This window comes from Oncorhynchus masou, chromosome 18, assembly GCF_036934945.1.
Source record: "Oncorhynchus masou masou isolate Uvic2021 chromosome 18, UVic_Omas_1.1, whole genome shotgun sequence".
In the NCBI taxonomy this organism is placed as follows: domain Eukaryota; kingdom Metazoa; phylum Chordata; class Actinopteri; order Salmoniformes; family Salmonidae; genus Oncorhynchus; species Oncorhynchus masou.
Genome location: NC_088229.1, coordinates 37,820,313 through 37,827,529, shown reverse-complemented (window position 1 = coordinate 37,827,529; position 7,217 = coordinate 37,820,313).

Genomic DNA, 7,217 nt, shown 5'->3' with positions numbered 1-7,217 from the left:
GGGAGAAGAAAGAGAGTGAGTGACAGAGAAAATAAATAAAGAGAGGGATGGATGGAGAGAAAAAGAGAGGGAGTGGAATGGAAAAAGCACAGCTGCTCCTGTACTCTCACCGTCCATGGGAGGAAAAACATTACCCGGGACCCAGCTACGTTTGGTCCCTCTCGTTCTCATTACACATGCCTGGCAGCTTGGCACCACATCACAACCACACTCTCCCTCACACATCTGTGTGGGACCAGCAGTGAGACATCCCTGGGCAAAGGGACAGCAGGGGGGTGGGCTACTGGTGGGATGGTGTGGGGGGGGAGGAATCTCAGCTGTTCTGGTTGTCAGAACCCTGGGAAAGTGGTGCTCCTATCTTCTTCCCCGCCCCCGATTGAGGTCTTGCTACTGCTAGTGCCCCCTCCCCAAGTCATGGCCGGCTGAAACCTGAAGCTGCCCGATTCTGATCATATTTTGAGGGTGACTGAGCGCTGGGAGAGAGGAGTGGGGCCAGGAGGCTTAAGGAGCCATTTGGGATGAAGGCATGAGATCTCTTAACCGATGATTCATGAGAAGTTCTGTGAGCTGTCCCGCCCAGATGAGGGTATATAGGACAGGCAGGTCTGTCCAGAGGCTCAATGGCAACTGTTTTGTTATGTACTCTCTAGTCTAGCAAGCACACTGGTAGGTAAATGAATATGTGGAGCCAGGGCATTATTGTAAAAGAGAATGTGTTATCAATGACTTACCTGGTTAAATAAAGCCTAAACAAACGTAGACCGTTTTAAAGGGGCAATCTGTAATTGGTACATACATTTGATTGACTTTTAAATGAATAAAATATACCCATTGATCCTTGAAGAATTTAACTTATAAATGTTTACTAAAACAGCGGCAGGTGACCGCTTTGTTGTTGGTGAACTGCAGATTGGCCCTTTAAGAGATGTGTCCGTTTGTATTAACAGTCTTTCGTTAAGAGTAGAGAAAATCAACATTCATACCCTATTTCCTAAAGGACATAAACTTAAATCATCTCAAATAGGTTTCAAGGATATAAAAAAACATCATTCAGAGTGTCCCAAACCACGGACAATCCAATGTCAACAGTTGCTTTCCAAAAGCTGCAGTAGGCTATGTGCTATGGTGTCCGTGATCTAGGTTACATTATAGATAGGGAACAAATCATTAGCATAGCTGCTGTTTCTCCTCTTAATTTGATTCTTTTATTCACGCTTTTTCATGTCAGACAGCCTCTCAGCTGAGCGCTTTGTCCTTTTCCTTTTTTTGAAATTGAGTCACCAAAGCCTGTAATCCTACAGACGTCTAAAACATCTTGCAGTATCGTGTGGGATCTGACTCCATTATCAGCCGAGCGTCTGATCCTTCAAATTAAATTGAGGGCCTTGTAGCTAGTTTCCTCATTTCGCCAAGAAGCCCATACAAACGCAACCGCGATATGGAGTAGGGTCGCTCCATTGTTGCTCCAACAGTGTTATAAAGCTTTGTAATCCCGGGCTAACCCGTACATTAAATCCTACTGTAATTGCCTCCCATCCAAAGGCAGGTGGGTTAGAGTGGAGATATTCCCTGTTCTACAGGCAGCTCACAAGGACAATGGGAGGAGGATTTAGTTCCTATGCAGATTTTCTGAGGGGCTGAATATCTTTAGCGCAGGTGCTTCAGAAGGGAACTATGTCAGTTCTGCTGACTATCTTGATGCTAGACAATGAATACTGAGACAAGCTATAGGAGAATCAAAAGTGTGTTATTGAAACGTCTGTCTGTCTCTCTGTCTGTCTGTCTGTCGGTCGGTCGGTCATTGTTGCACCCTGTCATTGTATGTACATCAAATGCTCTGGCCTGTAGGCAGTAGCAGAGCCGCCTGGTTCAATGAACACTCGGCAGCAGACTTGCAAGCCATGCACCAGGATCCTCTTCCCCAGGTCCCATTGTCACACGTTAATCGGGAGCATCCGCAATCCGTCTCCGATGGTGGCTAAAGTGGAGATTGACTTTGCCTGCTCACACATCAGTGTGGCAGCCAGTTAGAGCTCACCCTGATCCGCGCAGGAGAGTGACAATAGCCAGCTAAAGCCCCGGTGCTTTACCACCCGAGTGTAAAGGGACTTAGGACAGAGGAGCAGCAATGCACTAAAAGCAGAGGAGCGGTTGTGGCATGTAACCTGTGTGCACCATGGTGTGTTTTTGTGTTTGGAGTTTGCCTGTCTGTCGCATCACTCAATAAGCCAGAGAGATGGGGTTAGCGACTGTACTCACATCTCAGTGTTAGACATGAGAACTCTTTGTTGAAAGTCTTTTACAAATAGAGCCATGTTTGCAAAATAATGAACAATGTCCTTTTCTCAATGTGCGCATTCTTCATCTGTGCATGTGCTCACAACTTTGTGTAAACAAAACAATTGACAAGTGTTCGAGTCGCAGCAAAGAGAGAGAGAACATGAGTGTGAATCAAAGGGAAGACTAGAAATTGAATTAGAAAAGATGGGAATTAGATCTATGGGTTTCTCATCTTTACATGGCTTATAGGTTTTACAAGACGCAAGGGAATCTCTCGAGATAATCATTGTTTGTGTTTGTGTTTGTGTGTGTGTGTGTGTGTGTGTGTGTGTGTTTCATCCCAGTCCCCATCCCCCGACTCTTCAGTAATGAATGGATAGAAACACTACAAGTCGGACTCAGCAGAGAGTAAATTGTTATGGTCATTTGTGTACAGCTGTCCCTTAGCTGCCGAAGATGAAGATACCATGGGTCCACATGTCTAAGACACTGCTGGTGTAACACACAATATGGTTCCCCAGAATTAAATTCATTAAATACATCCCCCATCCCAGAGAGTAGAGGATCAGGCGGTCAAAGACTCCAGACAACCAAGCCATACATAGACTGTTCTTTCTGCTACCGCACGGCAGCGATGCCAAGGCACCAAGTCTAGGACCAACAGGACACTGAACAGCTTCTACCCCTAAGCCATAAGACTGCTAAGAAAGACCGCTAAATAGCAAAACAAAAATGGCTATCCGGACTACCTGCATTTACCAATTCTTGCACTAACGTTCTTGCACTGACTGTACGCACACACACTGGAGTCTACCCACACACTCACACATACTTACACTGTCACCCCGACACACACATACCCACACACTACAGACACCCAAACACACACACTCACACACAAACTTTCACACTCACCACATATGCTGCTGCTACTGTTTATTATCTATCCTGTTGCCTAGTCACCTTACCCCTACCTATTTGTACATACATGTAGCTACCTCAATTACTTTGTACCCCTGCACATCGACTCGGTGCTGGTACTACATATACTGTACAATGCATTCGAAAAGTATTCAGACCCCATGACTTTTTCCACATTTTGTTACGTCACAGCCTTATTCTAAAATTGATTAAATAAAACATTTTCCTCATCGATCTACACATAATACCCCATGATGACAAAGCAAAAACAGGTTTTTAGACATCTGGGAAAATTAATAACAAATAAAAGCAGAAATACCTTATTTACATAAGTATTCAGACCCTTTGCTATGAGACTCGAAATTGAGCTCAGGTGCATAAGTTGATTGGAGTCCACCTGTGGTAAATTCAATTGATTGGACATGATTTAGAAAGGCACACACCTGTATATATAAGGTTGACAGTGCATGTCTGCACAAAAATCAAGCCATAAGGTTGAAGGAATTGTCCGTAGAGATCCGAGACATTATTGTATTGAGGCACCATCCCTATGGTGAAGCATGGTGGTGGCAGCATCATGCTGTGGGGATGGGACTGGGAGACTGGTTAGGATCGAGGCAAAGATGAATGGAGCAAAGTACAGAGAGATCCTTGATGGAAACCTGCTCCAGGACCTCAGACTGGGGCGAAAGTTCACCTTCCAACAGGACAACGACAATAAGCACACAGCTAAAACAATGCAAGAGTGGCTTCAGGACAAGTCACTGAATGTCCTTGAGTGGCCCAGCCAGAGCCCGGACTTGAACCCGATTGAACATGTGAAAATCCATCCCATCCAACCTGACAGAGCTTCAGAGGATATACAGAAAATAATGGGGGGAAAACTCACCAACAACTCAGCATTGTTGGAAAAGGACCCGTAAGTAAGCATTTCACTGTTAGTCTGCACCTGTTGATTACGTGGCATGTGACAAATAACATTTGATTTGATTTTAGTGGAGTAGTGATTTTCTTTTGGCAGATGCTCACAGGTGGACCACAGCTATCTATTATTACATGAATAATTAATGATGTGTCAGATAGCTGAATGGCAGACTTTTTGAAGCCCGGACCTTATATGGTTATTAGTGTTTGCCAAACAACGGCAATAACGGAGCTCAATGAATACCAAAGTGGGCTCAAAACACTGATGTAACATTTAGAAAAATGCAGAACATCAGTCAAACAGGCAGACATGTTGAATAAACAAATGACAAGGTTGCATAGGCCTAACACGACATGTAGGCCTGTTATAACACAACATTTATTACACAATTAACAGGCAAGTCATCACAAAATCCTAGGCTCCTGAATGGATGCCTGCTAGCAATGCTGGCTAACAAAGCTACCATGCTCTCTATCAATGAAGCTTGGCATGCTACTAGCTAGCAGACTGCTACACAAGTGTTTGCAACAGTAACAGCCTAATTTAATCTCAGTAGGTTGATTCCAACAAACGGGCAGAACATAACACAAAGCTGTACGATAGATACAGTAGTGCTGGATTTCTTAAAATGCTACTAATGGGACATTATATGCACTGTGTGTTAAAGTAAATGTCCAGTGAAAATCTCATTTTTAAAAGTTAATATTATTTTAACTCACACCCAAATAATGTTGTTGACTCACTTTATACTCGTGTGGCCAAAGCATAAACTGTAGAAAAAAGAACATTTCAACAACCCCACCTCAAACTTGTATCAAACAGACATTTAAAAAATGCTTCTCGTTTCCTCATGGAGAATGATGTCCTCCTGCCTCATTGGCTGAGCTGGCCAATCAGCCATCTACTGGCATGAATATTTTGAATGACCATTCTATTGTTGGCGTAAGCCCACACCATTCCAACACAGAAAAGTTGTTTTTTAACATACTTATTTACTATTTTTTGGAAGGAAAACTATTTAACTGATATTGTAATTCATTATAGGTCATATTTTAATACAAATCTGGAAACACTGGACAGTTACTTTAAAACAATCTTGCTTGCAACCCAAAGAGCCGAAATAATAAATCATCAGATCAGGGGCCTCATTTTTAAACCCTGTGTATGTACAAACTATATCCCAAAATGTGCATGCGCCAGTTTTTATGCAAAAGTTATTTTATAAAGAATGTACTTGACATGAGAATGTGCTCAACTCTTCACAAACTTTAAACCATGTGTCCACACATCTGGTAGTCAATGAAATATTGTATTGCAAGCTGGCAAGTAAGTATTTTGTGCAAATGGGGATGTGATTAAAAGCATATAAAAAAGAATATAAAATAAAAACAACAGAAAAACATGAACAAGAATGCAGCCATTTTCCATTTGAGAGAAGAGTAAAAATGAGTGTTTAATTTTTTCGTAAATCATGCACCGCGATATGTCAAGATCGCAGATTGTAGAGAAACAACAAATGTCGGTACATATATGTGTCTTATATCGGCTGAAAGTTTAAATTCTTGTTAATATAAATGCACTGTCCAATTTACAGTAGCTATTAATGCGAAAAAATGCCATGCTATTATTTGAGGAGAGCACCCAATGACAAAACAGTTTTTCCACTGCGATAGGTTTGATACATTCGCCTCTGAAGGTGAAATGTGTACTAACATTCTGAAATCTTGCTCTGATTTATCATCCAAAGGTTCCTAGAGATAACATGAAGTGTTGTTTCTTAGATAAAATCCTTTTTCATATCCTAAAAAAGTCCACATAGCATGCACGATTGATTTTGAATTACCACTCATTCAATTTGAAAGGAATCTGTGAAAATCTCACCCTAAACGTTGTTTCAAAGAGTCCAATCACATTAGTATCTATTCCTCAGAGATCCAAGAAGGTAACAAGACTTCACTATTTCATTATTGGTGTAGTATACCCTACAGGACACCATATTTGGTCAGAGAGCAACGCATTCATGGCACACCAATGACGCGGGCGGCCATCACTTGAAGGACTGTATCTTTGTCAAAAAAGCACCTATCGGGGTCAAACGAAGCTAGCTAGATAGCCAATGAGCTGGGCTTGTAAACCATGTATATGTCGTAAACTGTAGCTACTAACCTTGTATGACAGCATGCCTTTTCATTTTAGACAAAAATTATAAGGATATTCAGAGAAGAAGTTATGAAAATGGGTTGTTTTACAAATGTTGAACTTATAATATGGTTACTAATACTTGGAAAGCTAAAACAAAGTCCAAGAATAGAGATTTGACAATATTCTTGCAGAAAAATGGAATATGTATGCGAATGTCTCCTTCACGATTTTCCCAAATGTACCTGGGGACTTCACACTAAAAGTATTGAGTCACACTTCAAGTTATCCATCTGAAACTTTGCACATACACTGCTGCCATCTTGTGAACACTATTGGAATTACAATCAGAGTGATGGCTATAACTGTGACCTTTCTCTTGCATTTCAAAGATGGTGGTAAAAAAACACCAGTTGTTTTTTTCTTTGTATTTTCTTCTATTTTGTTATATTCTCCTACATTCAATTCACATTTCCAAACTTCAAAGTGTTTCTTTTCAAATGGTACCAAGAATATGCATATCCTTGCTTCAGGGCCTGAGCTACAGGAAGTTAGATTTGGGTATATCATTGAGGCAAAAATTGAAAAAAAGGGGGCTATCCCTGAGAAGTTTGACTGTATATTATTAACTACCTATGGGATTGCAAAACTTGAAATATCCTCCATATACATTAGCCTACCTATTTATTAGGCTACAAGTTCCAATTAAATGATAGATGCGCATGGTAATTTGTTGTATGGCTACTTCACATCATGGCCAGAAAAGGTGAGGAATTTATTCTGCATTAAAAGTCGTGAACAGTTGATATTTTACATTGAAGTAAACCAGAGGTTCCCAATCAGGAGTACTAGGACCTCTGGGGGTCCTTGGCCTATCCATAGGGGGTACTTGAGAAAACTGGTGAGACCATAGGCTTACTGGGAAAAATGCACACGAGGGGGTACTTCAGGG